General features: G+C 36.2%; 1 protein-coding gene across 7 annotated transcripts in view; it reads left to right on the forward strand.

Annotated features, from left to right (window-relative positions):
- LOC123676650 overlaps positions 1-17578 on the forward strand; it is an 87828-nt gene that overhangs the window by 61498 nt on the left and 8752 nt on the right. For 2 of the 7 annotated variants that reach the window (XM_045612737.1, XM_045612738.1), the window contains exon 2: positions 2365-2471. The exons of 3 other annotated variants lie outside the window; for them this stretch is intronic. The gene's annotated coding sequence lies outside the window, so the exon portion shown is untranslated. Of the gene's footprint in view, positions 1-848; positions 1022-2364; positions 2472-13550; positions 13729-17578 lie in introns of those variants that run through there. 2 more of the 7 variants (XM_045612739.1, XM_045612736.1) reach the window with 2 other exon arrangements.

The following is a 17578-nucleotide window of genomic DNA, read 5'->3' on the forward strand; positions in this document are numbered from 1 at the left end:
AATCATATTGTTTTTTCTAGATTATCAAATCACCGAAACAATCACAGATATTCCTGCACATTCACGACTGGTTTCCTAAATCTTTGATTGACCGATCAACTGAAATTGAACACAGAAATGATTTGATCCAGCAAATCATCACGATAAAAGTTTTATGAAACCCCCATGATTCAGTTATTCACTGACAGCAAATTTTTATTTCCTATATTTTACGTTCGTATGAATTTCTCCATGTTATTTTAAAACTCGCACAAGCTTTATATTTTTAAGAGGTCTCATGAAAGCTTAGGTGAGTCAGGATAGAAACATAATAAATGAAACAGATATGCATTTCAGGCACATCATTGTTAAATATTTATTCAACAGTGAACAGTGGACTGCCCCTGGAAGATTAGTGGATCTTAAATGTATGGAAAGGATGCTTTAAACACTTGGCCAAACCGAAATAATAGTCCTTGGGAAAAGTATCGAATAAATGTTAGGTCTTTATAACGAACTCGTGACCTGTTTAATACTCTTTACCAGTCTTTAAAATCTTGCAACTATTCTATATGATAAAATTCCGAAATTGACATTCATAATTTATGTATTAAGAATTCTCATTCGAACTTCCTAATCCATTTGTTTCCAAATCCAAAGGTCACTAAGATATGATTTTTTCATATAATTCAAATAATGTATTAGAGTAATCCAGTGCTCAGTTGAAAAGCCCACAAGAGATCCGCTGATCGACCTGAAAACTGGTGACACATGTATTTACCTAACCTTTACATTCCGAATTGTATTCTACAATTTTTAGAGTGGAATGTTTCATACTTCTTGCCAGACGAAAAGCCCTTGGTAGTTCATCGGCATGCTCTCCACGTCGGAGCAAAAGGCCGAGGGATAATAGAGAGATATCAGGTCCATGTGTGACTGATGCGATCGATTATAGTTTCCATCTCCAGGGAACGTCGTTAGACAGGGCGTCATGCATATTTGCTGCTCGTATGGAAATTTGTGGCATCTCGATAGGCCCCAGGTAATTGAAATTTCCCATGTCCATTATCCGACAGGGGATTAGTCTTCGACCAGCTTGAGCTGAGGTTTCGCTGCTTTTGTCAGCAGTGTCACAACTATATCCCTTGCTACACTTGTATTCATTACGCTGATACGTGACTTGTTTAAAGTTAATCTGTTTACCGGATTATAATGTTTTTATTCCATGATTATTAGTTTCCACTAATTTTTATATTTCTAGATATACAGGGTGTATACAGTGAATAAGTGCGACCACCTTGAGTTTGCTATGTGATTTTTATAAAGGTTAAATAAGTCTACTCGATGCAGGAAATCTAATATAAATATCAAAATTATAACATAATATCATTATGCCAAACCTTCACGTTTTTTTCCTTAATTTTTATGGTTTATATTATACTCATAACAGATGATAGCAATCAATTAAATAAGAGAATAATACCAAATTTCAAAAGTCGAAATAGTAGGAATTTGAAATTAAATATTTCTGCATCATATCTATACGAGTTGAAAAAAAATCCCTTTTTGAATTTTGGGGTAGGAGGCTTAGAGTTTTTCTCATGATGATTGATAGCACTGATGGATTGAACCAGCTGCTAACAATATCTGGTGCAATGAATTATGTAACAGATCTTAAAAGTTTTCATTTGAAAAACCCCTTCAATAAATCCCTCCTCGTGCCAAAAGAAATAATAAATCCCATAGCATATTTCATTTTTTGCTACCTGTCATCATTTCACGCTGCTCAGTTCCTCGATTTGAATTGTAGATCTAGAAACATATGACCGCGATTCCACGCCTTCGTACCTTTTCCCCCGCGTCGTGGAATCAACAGAAAATCGTGAAATATACAGTGGCCCAATAAAAGGACGATATAAGAGTTCTCGGAAACTCTCGGGGACAGAAGAAGTTAATATCGGAAATTTAACGACAGAGTCTCTCGATCATGCGATACGATGGGAAGAGCTCGTACATTGTCCTGCACAAGGACACTTCCTGGTTCGTGAGGAGACTATCGAACCCGCGAAAAGGACGGGGTGATACTCGCTATTGTTTAGAATTTCACGCTCAACTAAGTAGGAGAGCGAAATCGAACCTAACCATAGAATTGAAATATACACTGTGACATAAAAAATGCAACACCAAACTTGCTGAACTGATAGTTATTAAATGCACCCGCATATTTAGTTGAGGAAATGACTTTCTGTGATTTTGGCAGAATTTTTCGTATGTTATAGTGTTGTATAAGTGAAAAAACCCTAAAAATTGAATTTTTACTCAATAATGGTTATATCTCCTGAAATATTAGTCACAGCTCCTTCAAATAAAAACGTTTTTTTATAGATCATGCCTCAAGGAGAGTTGGCAGAATCGAGAATATTACATTTTCACCTACCTATAAGGTAATCATTGGAGACTGGCTTAAAATAAAAATTATTGTTAGAAACGAGGTAAGTCAAACATAGAGTGATAGATATCTTGATTCCTTCTCGATTTAAAGGGAGTTTCCGAAATATTTTGCTTTATCTTGGTTTCTGTTCGAGATATTCGAAAAAAAAATATAAGGCTCTTATTTTCAAATTATCTGAAGAAGGTAGAGCGTGTTATCTGACCGGGGTGTCCAGATGAAAAAGATGCCATGCAAGCGCCAAGGTAGATTGAAATATCCATCAGCAGGCCCCTATCGGAAGAGCAAAGTTTATGTAGCCCCTTCTGGTTCATTACCTTCTCCGGTAATAATTCCGCAATTCTTGCTGATTATCGACATTCGCCACGTTTTAATGAACGTTTGAAATGTGGGAATGCGCCAGTGTATAAATACGGTCCAAGAACCGGTAACTTCACGGCATGCAAATAAAATTATAGCCAAGATAAGCTCGGATAACTGCGTTTCAGAACACAATGCCGATATCGATCTACCGATGTGCGATGGTGAGAGTCTCGTGCCACCAAACTGTTTCATCGGCTGCTGTATAGGGTGTCCCAAATTCGATGCTCATTGTAAGCATCTCGAGAACTATAAGACTTAGAGAAAAAATCTTCAGGGACTCCTGATCTCTTTTTTCCAAATAATAAAATAGCAGAAAGCAAATCATAGATATCTTGGTTCGTTCTCAAGTTATAGGGCGTTTCTAAAAAAAGACTGTTTCAAATATTCCGCTATATTTTGGTTTCTCTTAAAGATATTCAAAAATTTATGAAACGTTTTCTTCAAAATTTTCTGTCGGCACCTTTATATTCAAAAATATAGGTGTCGACAGAAAATTTAATTTTCTTACAACCGCATAAATTTAAATAATACAATTTGTACCTGATTCAATTCAAGATAGCTTTCGTTGACAGTATCTTTGCATTTCTTACGTTTCGTGCGAGAAATAATATTTCTCACAGTATGAGCAATGCATAGTTTTGAATTTCAGTAAACTATGGGAAATACGCTACTTTTCATAGCACTCGCCTTCCAGGCTCGTGTCACAAACCTCCACACTGGGGAAAAAAGTTCGACTTTCCCCACTTGTTGCAGAATATACTAACTCTCGATACTAGAATATGAATTTCATTCCGTTTAGAGTATATTCCAACACCTTCTGGTCGAAAGGAATGCATTCATCCTCAAATCCTGATTCTCCCTCCAATTACTCAATTAAATTAGAATGGATCTCCATTAATATCGATTAGAGGCTTCACAGCTCCAAGCAAGTGCGCTGCTCATGAATATTCAACGATGAATAAACGAAGTGGTAGGATAACTGTGACGCCCTGGAATACGAAAAACTGCCTTATTTTTACAATAGGAGGGGAATTGAATAAGTGTGTAGCTCCGTCCGTCTGTGTATTATGACCCGATGGGTAAATTCTTACACAGACATAAAACAGTACATTATTCTTTACGATGTTGTTCCCAAGTGATGCCTGTATGTTTTAATAGGTGATTCAAATAAAGAGCACTTCCGAAATAAATTGAGGTTGGTCGATTCGATGTTACAATCCAATGGTTCATCCAGTTCTCAAGATCCTCGAAATCTCGAAAGTCTTCAATTTCTAAAGTTTTTACTTCATCAAAAATTTCAATCAACTAAGTTTGTTTGATCATTTAAAATACAGAATCTTTATAAATGATTATATCATCGTTGTGGCCTTTTCACTAATACTGGAAACATTAATTGCGGCTGTATGTCTTCACTATCTTGACAAATTCCTTATTTAAGGTCTCAAATCGATTGTGGAGCATTGCCATAGACCTTACTTTTTACGTGACGCCCACAGAAAAAAGGCTAAAGGTGTTAAATCACAAAATCTCAGTGGCCAATGGAGATCACCTATTCAATAACATGGCCAGGAAACGTTTCCATCAAAAGTGTGATTGTTTCGTTGCTTGTGTGGCACGTTGCTCCGTCTTGTTGAAAATGAACGTCGTCCATCAATATTGCATCCATAAAAATTATTTATCACAGAAAACTGAATCTATCATAATGAAGAATTGAGTTCACATCTTGGCGCATGCTTTTGAGAGAATAGAAGAATTTCTACACCGGTTTTATTTTTAGATCGATGGCCAAGATGTCTTTCACGACGACCGCATTGACTTCTTTATCCTCTTTGCTATCAACAGGTCAGAATAAGACGACAGTGGCAGGTGTCGACCTCTCACAATTCATCGCTATTTCATATTTCACACACGTAAAAAGCTCTTATCTCTACCAGAAGAAAGCGGATCGAAGTGGTCGGGTCGTGCCTTTTCGCTAATGTCGGCGATACAAGAAAACCTCACTGTTTACTCGGGAAAGTGACAGCGGTAAATAAATAAAGGCGAACGGATGACAGGTCGGGCAGAACACATATCGCCCTCTGTCAGACCACGTTACGAATTCAACATGACTGGTCGTTCAATTTTCAGAAGGTTGTACGATGTCAATTCTGAAAAGTGAGAGTTGGGAAATAAATCTGCAGTTGCAGCATTCTTTCATTATCTTGAAATACATTCTGTCCAAATTTTTTGTGTGTAATTGAGGCATCGAAAAAATGAAAAGTAAAATAATATGGTACTAAAAATTTGGACCACGTACCGCATCAAGGGAAATTGGCTTTCCCTGAATTTGCACGAATTGTTGTAGAACCTGTGAAGCTGATGAAAGGTCTTCATTGCATCACCACTCTAAAGTCAACCGTTTAGATTATATAGGGTGCTAAAACTCGAAAAAAAATCCTCAAAATGGCCATTTGAAATTTTAGAAAAATTATTTTTAGCATTCTATATGAAATTTGAAGTGGTGATACAATGAAGACATTTTATCAGCATCACCACTTCTACAACATATTAAAATTCAAGTAAATTGACAGAAAGCCAATTTCCCTTTGTACATTTTACCTAAAAGACAAGCATATGCTTCATCTCAATGTTAGATTTAAGAGGAATATAGATACAGAAGAAATTCAAATTCTCTCAAGATGTGGGCCGTTAGATGTTACAGTTTCGTGGTCGACAAGAAGCAGAATTACGAGAATAGTTACGCATTGTATAAATACCGATTGTTTGTATAAAAATCAAAACGGTTAATGAAATGCCGCAACTGGTATTAGGAACGGAGAAATGAAAACTCAATCGGCACAATTTGGTGCAATCTAGATTAGACGCTCCATTGCCTCACAATAATTGAATCGAAATACCTTCGGATATTACTTTTTCAGGATCATCCCAGTTATGCGTTTACCGAGCCGACTGACCCACTGACATCTGAGCTGATCAGCCGTAAAGGCAACTGTTCCTATTTTGAATAATTGCGTTTGCACGAATTGGCCGCCAAAGGTCTTCTGACAGCTGTGCCCAACATTGCGGAAAAGCAATGCAACCTAGTTATAAACAACTAACCAAAAAATGATAGTGCTGATTTTTGTTCTTAACATATGTTAGTATACAAGGCGACACACATTGCAGTTTGTATCATCTACCCCTTCTGATGGCTCCTTTCGAGCGGATATTTCCCGAACAGATTGGTCTACTATCTTTGAAATGGATTCTGTTCTTACTTGATGGAAATTCATTATCAAAAAAAATCAATATATTTTTGCAAATATATGAAAAGAAAGGGTTTCCAATAGAGATTTTATTTTGATAATAAAAAAACGAGTTGCCTCTGAAAGACATCAATGGATGTTTATTTAATTGTAAACAGGAAGTTATGCCATTAATGATGGAAAACGATATGAGCCAAATGGCCACCACAGCCACGGTTGCACCACCATATCCTTCCCATGAAATTTTCATTACCAATTCACACATATAAATACGTCTGTCTGTCCTCGATAACGTCACGAATTCCATCTTTAAGGTCTTGAATCGATTGTAAAATATATAAAAAGTCTAAAGGTGTTAAATCACAATATCTTGGTCGCCAATTGACCATATTCACCGTCGCCATATTGTTGTGCGACAATACCAACTACCCAGTGTTGCCAACGGAGAAATATTGAGTTTACCAGAAGAATACCGCTTATATCAAAAATACTATCAGCCATAGAAATTATTATTCCACTGACTATTTCCAAAAATGGAGCGAAGCCTTCATTTATACACTCGGCCACATTTAATTTGTATATAAAACTACCTTTCACTAATGTCTTTATTTCCGAAAGGTGAAATTTTTTCGAAATATTGTCCCAAACAAGCCTATCTGGCGTAGCAGCCAGAAAAGGTACTCCGGAATTTACACATAAACCACAATTATAAACTTTATATTGTGGAATTTTTCTAGTAAATTCAATATTTCTCCGTTTGGAACACTGGGTAGTTGGTATTGTCGCACAACAATATGGCGACGGTGAATATGGTCAATTGTTATCACCTTTTTTTTGTGTTAACTGAATTTTAAAAGCCTTGAATCCTGAGTCTTCGTGCGAAATACTCTAGAATAGCGTTTGTGGAATTCCCAAGATCGACAAGGAATCGACATACTTACTTGGATTTTCGTAAGGAAATCTTAACAATTTCAGTGAGCTGTTGAAGCGTGTATCGTTTCATTTTTACTAAAGACGTAGTTTTGTCAAATGTCAAAAGATGACATCTCCAAAAGTGACAGCTGCCCAGGTAGCGGGCTATTCAAAGTGAAACTTCTTATTGCATACTAGAATAACTCGTATTTAATATCAATTATGGATTTTTTTTTCGCAACTGGCGCTTGTTGGAGCTGTTAACTCAGTAGAAAAGTCGATCAACCGGCTCACTCGGTGTTCAATTCGCGGCATTCTCGTTTCTTATATGCGCAACTTGTCATGAATATTCAAAAAGACCATTTATTGCAGGCATTCATCTAATTAAACGCATCAAAATCCAATCTCGCGGAATTCTCCGGCAATAATAACAATAATGATTTCATCAGCCCCAATCAGAACGGGACCTGATTCCAGACTGCGTTCAATTATGTTATACATGGTAGCGAAATGACGGTCTTCTTCTTGATAATATAGCCTCCTCGTTCCTTGCGAGCGAGAGCCAGAACTAATAGCTTCTTCGTTGCTGCGCTGGCTCGACATTTTTATACACATTGATGGGATATAAATTATTCTATGATGGCTCGAATTATCGGACAGAGCGAGCGACAAAAAGCGGATAGAGTGAGGTAGGAAGCCTGCGGATTTGTGGATTTCCGCGAAGGGTGTCATCTTGCCATACTTTTGACACGTTAGTCCTCTGCAGTTGGACTGCGGGAGTGGGATTATCCTGACAACTGGAGAGATGGGACGTTTCCGAGAAGGATGGGGTGGGATCGGGAGAATTTTCGAATTTCCTGTTTTCGTCCGAAGCGAGGATGGATCCAACTGAAGGTGAACCAAAAATAATTTGATCGATTTGAATAGAGCTTTCGATATTGCTGATGATTGATTGAGATCGATTTTTTTTATAATGTTGGAAGATTTCTTGGCTGGATTAGTTTTTATATTGAGAAAGGCATTTGAGTTTGACCTAGGCATCTCCAGATGTTTCTAGGGACAAATGTCACTCGAGCTAGAATGTTCTAAACTATTTTCTTTGGATGAGGACGAAAAAATTATCCAGTAACATTTAATAATAAATTTTAGTTTCGATTGTTTCGTTACCGTTTCTCTTTGAATACATAACGCCATCTAAATATTAGTCGATTTGTGTCTGAATCTGCATATTCCAGACATTTTGCATTTACATCTGCATATTCCAGATATTCCGTCCAGATATTTGCAGGAGATTTTAACTTTCTCCTTTAATACGAAGAAATCTGCGCCTGAGACTCATCGAATGCTCTCCAATACCTACGTTGAGGCCGCTATAAGTGAAGGGCGTGCCGAGTGTGGTTTCAACGCTTCAAGATTATGTATAATTTGTTGTTAAAACCGACTGAAACAATCACAGGCGATCGTTAACGAACGCAAGCTAAGCATTGAAAGACAAACGGCCGCAATACAACGAGAAACATGATAAAGTGTTTCTATAGCATACTTGGTAACGTTGAAATGGGAAGTCCTTCCCCACCCGCCATATTCTCCAGACGTCCCTCGGACTATCACTTGTTTCGATCAATGGCACACGGCCTGGCTGACCAGCACTTCTGGTCTTATGAAGAAGTAAAAAAATTGGATCAATTCGTGAATCGCATCAAAAGATGAAAGTCTCTAATTTCGGAAAAAACAGCCGAAGCAAAGTTGTATGTCTATGAAGTTTACTCGACTAATTTTACAGAAATGGAATCAATGAATCAATAATTCCACTATGAACAGGCTCATGCACGAAAGAAGTGTTTAACCTTTCCGGAATCAAAATTGTAGCAGCGAGATTACTAAAAATACGAGTAGACTATAAGCAACATGGATAACCCAGAATGCTCCGAATGCAGAATGACATTTCTGTAATTTCATGTGAAGGAAATTGGATATAAAATTAATATTTCCCTATACAGAAAGTATTTCACGATTCAAGGTACGAACTCATTACCAATGATCTTCGAAGCAATAATTTGTAGTATTTTAAATATCGAATGAGAACAATCTTCAATCATGACTTATAGCCGAGCAGCTCCTCCTGAATATTCTTCCATTGTTGACTGCACACCCAATGGCTCGACAAGATAATAACACCTAATTCTTATTGAAAATATGCGCGATTTTTCTTGCATCCGTTCTCAGACGAGGATGTTTTAGTATTGTTTCATAACTGCGTTTCCAACGGTATTCTCCTTTCTTTTATTAGTCGTTCATTACGTTATTCGGTTGTTTCATCATTACGGCAATCTCGAAGATCGGACCTTTTCGATCGGATCCCATGAAAATTTTCAGGACGAGCATTTCCTAGTTTTTGTTCTGAACAAAGGAAATATTTGATGTCTGATGATCAGTAGTGATACATAATATTAGAGAATTAAATGAAGTTTTAATTCCACAGGTGATTTTTTAGCATATTTCAAGACGCAAAGTTTATATACAGAGTGCTTTCTTACGTTTTAGGAGTGAATGAAAAAAATAAAGAAATTTTCTTTCATTATTTTGTTCATTATACCTACTTACACTCAATATCCAACAAGTGAACCTTCTTCACATTTTCGAAGTAGAAAAATTACTGATAATTTCTGAGTTATTTGAGATTTCCTTGATTTATGTATTATGTAGAGACAAATTCATCGAATTTGTTTCATGAGATTATTTTGTGACTACAGAATTAATAAGAATGGTAGTTGATGATAAAAAGAAGTCATAAGAGGGACAGGGTATTGTTTATGTTTATTGTTTTGGCTTAGAAAAAAGCGACGAATTTGAATCTGAAGTACAACATTTGATTATGTAAATATCTTGCCGTGGCCACCAGATCTCCAGATCTTTTGCCTATCAAACATTTTCATTTATTCCAAATTAAAATCTAATCCCTTGAAATTATATGAACGATTCTTCATTAACACAACGTTTTCATTATTTACATTATTACGTTTATTAAATAACAATGGATGATAACCAAGTAATAAAGTTTTCATTATCATTAACCATTTGGTCATGGAAGACACGAGTAAGTTCTGTGCTTTCCACATCGGGGTGAAATTCTCCTGCAGAATTCCTTCCAAGGCACGATCCTGTGGTCCAGTTGAGAGAGTGTTGTGGTTCCATCGGCGAGGGTTCAACAACCAACGTAGTGGCATTGTCTTTAGAAGAACCGCTAGGAACGCACAAGACGGAAGTCGAATTTAGTTGATGCGTGAAAATTTAAAATGAGCACTGAATGCCGCGTTAACCCGAGGGTCTGTTATGTGCCGGCAAAACAGAATTTGGGAGAAAGCAGCCGTGAATGGAAATCACGTGGTGTGAAGGAGACCGATGGCTTGCCGAAGAAGAATCACGACGAAGAGCATCAGACCGAGGCGGGATTTTTACAGCTACGTTCAAGTTACGATTGTTCTGCGGATGGAACATTTGGTCAGGCTGATTTTCCATAGGTAAACGATATTGGGCAAAAATGTGAATTTTTGAATCATCTGCCACAAAGTTAACTCCTTGTAATTATTTCACAGACGTTAAAAAACCCCTATTTCAGTTATTTATACTTTTCACGTAGTTCCAATCAAGGCATAATAGCCTCAATACACAAAGAAGAACGAAAAACAAAAAAATTCGACCCAAATCAAATAAATCTTTGAAGAAATATACTACATGATTTCGGTTATAATATCAAGTAAAACATCAAATTTTCCATGGGTACTAGATCATTTTGAATGAAATTTCAATCACCTTTAACTAGTTAAAAATTTATGGTCAAAAAATTTCAACGACTTCTTAGTGTTGCATTTTTTACATCGCAGAGTAGTATTTTTAAGGAACTAAACTCTCATAGTTTTCATGAAGATGCGATAGCATTACAAAAAGATCATTATGAAGATTACATTGACGATGTGATAATGTTCAACTGAATACCCAAACCTTATGGTTGAGAACTCTAGTCGATGTTTCAACTAGTTCGATTAATACCAGTTTCATAACTTCGAAATTCAATTTCAGTTAACATTCGCATAGTTACAATAGATTCACGTAGCTACTGTTTGAGATGAGAGGTCGTTCCTATCTTCGGTGTTTCGTGGGAGTCTGAAACATCATCTCACGCATGAGAGACGATATGGTTAAAAAAACTGGAATTTTTCATGAGAATATTGAATTGAATTTTTACCAAGGTCAATCGATTCTCTTCAATTTCAATCATCGTACTGAAAGAAACATTTTTATGGCCGATGTTGAAAGTGGCTTGATTGAATCTTCTTTTTGAAGATTTCTGTGTGTTGAGTGATACATAATTTACACAGGTACTAAACCAAATTTTCTACTGCTTCATATGCAGGGTTATATTCTAAATGATTCCTGCAAATATTGCAAATATAGATTCTGGTCCTGATCATAAATTGCTGGCACTTCCAAAAACCTAATGACTCCGAAATGGATGAATTTATTTAGATGAAATTTGAAAGTGAATCCTAGTAGAAAGAGTTCTTATAATAATTGAGAACTGTGCTGGGTATTCAAAAGGAGTGATGACTCATTCAAACGTAATTATCGGGCTTATTCCAAATGGCATTCAATTATCATTGTACACCCTTCAAAGGACCTCATAACGCAATATCTATTCTCTTATTCTATGGTTCTTCACTGGTTCTGAAAAAATTTATTGTGGATGATTATTGTTCCCCCTGAGGTCCCAAAGTGCCTGTCTGCGTGTTCTTACCATTTATCAAGATTAATCAACGAAAAGGGGCATCTCTTCAAGCTACAAGAATGAATTCCTTCACTAATGAACTCTAGTTGACTCCGTTTTTGCAACAAATATCCTTATCAATTCCGACGATGTAATTTCCTTTATTGAAATTAAACGGAACAATATCTCTTCCACCGTGCACAAACAAGCAGGAGCGTGTTTTCGCTATTCGGCGAGTGTCTAATTAAAAATGGAAAGATATTCGGAATGGAATTCTCCAGAGGCATCATTTTTGGGTAGAGAGAGCTGAAAGGGATCCTCTGATACAGCCTCTTTTGTCTTTCGCAGTTGGAAAAACCGGAAAGACCTCTTCAGAGATGAATGAAGTAGTTTTAATGCCAACTTCTGGATGAAGACAGAGTTGGATTTCAATCACGAACAGAATTTCAGTATTGCTTACCTGATCGCTGGAATAGAACGAATATCGATGAACTGTAGAGTTTAAATTTGAATTTTCATTCAAATTTGAACTCTATGGATCATCGATATTCCATATTTTTATATGGAAACTTTATTTCTCCAATTCTAATAAAAAAAATTATGTGGGAATATCTCAGTTTCGCACAGATTTCATGGTTATATTTCATTATTTTATGTTTGTACTCGGAACTTTCTTGTCGTATTTATGGAAATATTCCATTATTTCTCATAAAAATTCAGGGGATTAGGGAAAATAATGTAGAAGGCACATTCTAACACTCGTTCATTCAAAAATTGTCCAATTCGTGGCTCGTTTTTGAATTTCGAACTCAAGGAAAAATATCAATGCCATCTGTGCTTATATTATAAATAATAGTATCATCTTCGTACACGATATTCAAGAAAAACAAGTTTTTATGGTATAATCAAAAATCCTGATGTCAGAGACACCTTATTTCACTTTTTCTATTGAATATTGCAGCCGAAAAAAATAAATCATTAAAATATTAGAAATTTTAAAAATTGTCAGAAATTCAAAACTTTTCTTTAAAAAAAAACTCGGACGCATTCACCATTTAGCATAAATACACGATTGGTTTGTAACCATCGCATGCGCCATTTTGCACCCTAAAATTTCTTTTCTGTTTTCCTCTGAAGATGTTACTCGTGCGATTTGAAAAGCGGTGTGAAAGACTTTTCTACGTAAAAGAATACACAGAGTATCCAAAACATGAATCTCCGTATCTTTTGATAAACGGAATCGTTATTCCGATTCTCTGAATAATTCAACGGAAAGAAACAGTACAAAAGAAGGCGCTTCAACCGCAGACTAAACTCAGAGGGACGTTTTAGTAGGAACATTGAAATTTGCATACTATCCAGGAGTTGCCAGATGGTGCACGTCTCAAAAAAATTATATTTTATATCAGTTTCGCGTACCAAATGGTCATGATATAAATGGGTAGAATCTAGGGCTCTCTCAATTATTTTCTACTCTTCTGAAACTATGTCTCGATGCTAGTATATCATTTTTATGGAAATAGCTAGAGATTTATTAACCGTGTTGATTTTATTAATCATGATCATATATATTCAGATTCAAGCCTCTTTTAATATAACAATGATTTTCTCACTATATATTTCATTGAAGATATGTTTTCTGAAGATTATTAGAAAATACTTCGTTTTATTATTTGATTTATTTTTAAAAATGCTGTATCAGATTCCATGAAGTAGGTGTTACTTGTGAAAGTGATGCGACAAAGTCGATTTTACTTGAACCTTTCCTGATTTTCCCGAAAGTGAGAGTAGATTCAGCAACGCCGCCGCCAATTTGGAGGATCTCCTACAGGAATAAACTACAGTCAGCAGTTCGCGCCAAGCTCCTGTCGAGCGAGGATACCGGAATAGGTTCCTGGAAGGTTCCGACGCGTTATGTCGATGTTACAGTGCAGGAAAAGGAGTAAAATTATCTAGATAAGCTACTGAGGACTTTGGGTAACTGAAATCATCAAAAAAATTTCCTCATATTTCTTGTGAGTATATTTCTGTAATTGCAGAAATGGTTTGGGTTTGATTTTTAGATTTGTGGAAAAAATTACAGATTCTGCATGATATATTTTCAATTGTAGAATAACTATTTGAATTTGGTGAATGAAAATGATATACAGGGTGTTCCTAAATTGGAGGTACAAACGGAACGACAGATTCCTCTGATGAATTTAAGGAAAAAGTCTTATAAATGGGCCCACGAACAGTTTCTGAGATACAGGGTGTTAAAGTTTGTTTTTTTTTTCAGGTTTTTTTCGTATAACACCTTCACTTTTCCCAAAATATTCAACTCGAATTGGGCATAGATATTTGAATTTAAAGTCCATGTGATGCTAATTTTGAATCCAAATCTATAAGGTGATATCTTTTCTGGAAGAGTGAACACTCCTTTCTTCCAGAAAATTTTTTGGTGGGCTAGTAGCAATTTAGAAAAAGTTGAAAAAAAACTTTAGTCCAGCACTACACGTTTTGGTTTCTTGTAGTGTTGTCGTATCTGCTACCGATTTCAAGAAAAAATTTAAACAATTCTTTAGTAATCCCAAGGAAAATACAAATTAATATAAAGATCCAGTAAGGAAGCTGTGATAAATAAAGTAATTATAATTTCTGTTTCTTATTTACCGAATCTGTAGAGAAGATCAATGAAGATTCAATAAACTGGTATAATCCTCACAAAAAAATAGTACTACAAGAAACACCCTGTATCTCGAAAACAAAACGTTTGCTGGCCCATGTTTATAGGACCTTTTTCTTGAAATAATCCAAGGAATCACTCTTATATTCCTTTGTACCTCCAATTTAGGAGCAGCGTGTATTTCAAAAAAAAAAAAAATAGTAACCTCGTTCATATGAACCTGACAGAATAAATTTGAATCACTTCCAATGTAAGAGTATATCTTTTAAACATAATTTCAATTTTCTAATTTCCACCTCGCGCCACCACCATCTGATGAACATCTCGGCGAAATTGTTATTTATCTCGACCTCCCCCAAACTTTGCCAGTTAGTAACGATAATGTTGGTAGCAGCAGTTCACAAAGATCCTCGCCAACAGCATCTGCACGTCGAGAAGGAAAACTACGATTCAGTCTTGGTCGTTTGGCCCAGTATCTTCCGCGAGTAGCGTAAAATCCCGTATCTATTTCATAATACCCGACGGCGTTGTTATTTGTGTTCTCTTCCCGTTTATTGAAATCGTAAATCCTTCCTGCTTCCGGGGTTTCATCTCGGTTGATGGCGCTGGAACGGAGATGACGCTTGGTGCCGCTTGGTCTGACCTTGACATAGAGCACGGATTCCGGAGTATTAGGTCTCTTCGATTTGGGGGCGTACATCCAATGCTATCCCTCTTGTAAGTACTTAAGAGGAGTATCGGAGAAAAGCCCTGACGTGAAACCGGAAGGTCTTGCGTGCTTCACCTTTTGGGAGACTTAAAATCCACCCTGAAAATGCCAACATTTTTTGTTGTAGGTATACGGTATACTGGGTGTATGCAGAGGGCTTATTCGGTAATTCAATTAACTTTACCCAAATTACTTAATAAGCGAAAAATTGAAAAAATATTGGTTAATCTATTTTTTACAAAATGATTGAGACTTATCAAATAAAAACGTAGTTAATACATGGTGGCCTAAATTGGATGCCCGCTGAATTGGCCTATATTCAACACATTCCTTAGTGAGCTGGCTCTAGTTCTTCTTTTAACTGAGCTTTATAAGGATGGAGATGCAAATCCATCTGCAAAATACGACATGCCATGCCCTAAGAGAGGCCCAAAACTCAAACTTAAAGAAAGAACGATGAATGAAGAAAATCAATTGATACAATTGATTAGTTCAATAAAAGGTGCTATTTTATCTTAACTTCCAGAGATACAACATTTATCAGTAAAGATGCGGTAGAATAGGATAATTCGATGATTACTGAGATTGTTGATTTTGATGAAACCATGAATACAATTTGAACACTCACCCTGTATATATTTTCACTTCGCCGAGTAATCGCTTTCATTCGAACCTGGACAAACACCGAGTAATCCAGAAAAGGGTATATCCTCAAGTCCACGAAAGGGGCGTTATCAGCGCCAAATTCAGTAACAAATGGCCATAAAACTGAAGGCAAATATTGAATTGGGCTGGGAAGACAACGCCGGCTGGTTATTTACCAAAAGTTCAGGCCGGAAAATGGCGAACTTCCTCTAATTCGGCGATGAATCAAGCGTCGGCTGAAAAGGCAGAAAGTTAATCATTATCACAGACAGTAATTGGCCATTGAGATGAGTTTCGGGGACAATTTTTATCCAGGAATCTGGAAGACGTCCAATTAACTGGAGAGAGCCGTTTCGACTCATTTTTCTTGGAGGGGGGCGGACTTGTCCAGACGTAAAATAATCTTCTCGTATTATGCTGGGAACAAAATGTTGATTCATTTCCATATCGTTGAACCGGACGTAGCAGTTTTTTTTTCTTCAACTCACTCATCATTCACTGAAATCTCTCCCTTATAGTAACTACCTAATAAACCTATTGGATTAACTCAGTCTTTCACTTCTTGGATATTCACTTTGAAGAGAAAATAAAATTACAATTATTATACAGTTATGACAGTTATAAATTACAATTATTCCGCTGCATAATTAATGAAAATGTAAATGTGAAGAAACTTCTGTAATTCGAAACTATTGTAATTAATAGAATTAGAAAGGGGAAATTAAGGGTTTTTCTATAAAAAAGTTTTATTTTCTCTTCTCTCTGGACAGCTGTCATTTTTTTGAAGCTGAGTTCCAAGTTTGTCGGGTTTATGTTGATCTTGGGAATTGAGCATTTCACAAATCACATTACACCGTATTTCGCATAAAGACTCAGGTCTCGAGACTTAGGTCAAAAGTCAAAATTTTGTAGATGTTTGAAAACCAATTTCAAGCTAGATGCAAAATTTCATATTGATCGAGTCCCCAGAACCCAGAATAGCTAATATTTCCGAGATATTTTTTTCTTTTTTATTTGTAAAATAGTAGAAATTTAGGAGGATCAATTCATCAGAACCTACCATAAATTTGAACTAAATTACAAAAATAATTAATAACTACATGAAGATGTTATTTTTAAAAATTTTATACGATTTTGAATTTCCATCAAGTGAGAACTAAATCCAATAAATATTGATAATTTTTCATTCAGTTATATGGTCTACAAGGGGCATGAGGAAATAAACTAGCACTCAAAAGTTTCTGACCCCAATATCCAATGCTTTCCTCGAATTTTTATTAGAGTTTTACGAATGAAAGGTGGCCTCTGCTATTTTCCGCGCCAATGTTTTCTCTAGAGATAGATAACAATCGTTAATCTGTATTTCGTGAGGATTTAGCTATCTGCTTCGTATAAGCCCTCTAATTTCCACTCTATGAGAAGTTAGTAGTGGTTTTAGGCGCCATCTGTGTTTTCCCCAAGGTGCGAACTTCCGATTTGCATAATTCCCGATTCGAACTCTGCTGCACTGAATAAATAAAATCTACAATAATTGATTATGTTTGTTTAGCGTGGAAGTTCATGGGAGTAGTGGGAGAACGGGTCAGCATTGGGATTTCGATCCTGCCCTTTCGTTTGGGGATTTGATTGGCTCGATACCGGTTGTTTGGTTCGATATTAAGGTTTTTTCGAATCAGTTCCGTTCAAAATATCTATTTCAAACGCTCTTGATTTTATAAAATGTAGGAATCTTCATGTCCCTGTGTAGAAACTCCAAATATATTCAGACAAAAAAGAAGGACGTCCAAAACCAAGTTATTCAATTATGAATGTAATTCCTCAAAACACAAATCCGAAACGTTTCCAG

This window comes from Harmonia axyridis, chromosome 3 (genome assembly GCF_914767665.1).
Source record: "Harmonia axyridis chromosome 3, icHarAxyr1.1, whole genome shotgun sequence".
NCBI classification, from domain to species: Eukaryota; Metazoa; Arthropoda; class Insecta; order Coleoptera; family Coccinellidae; genus Harmonia; species Harmonia axyridis.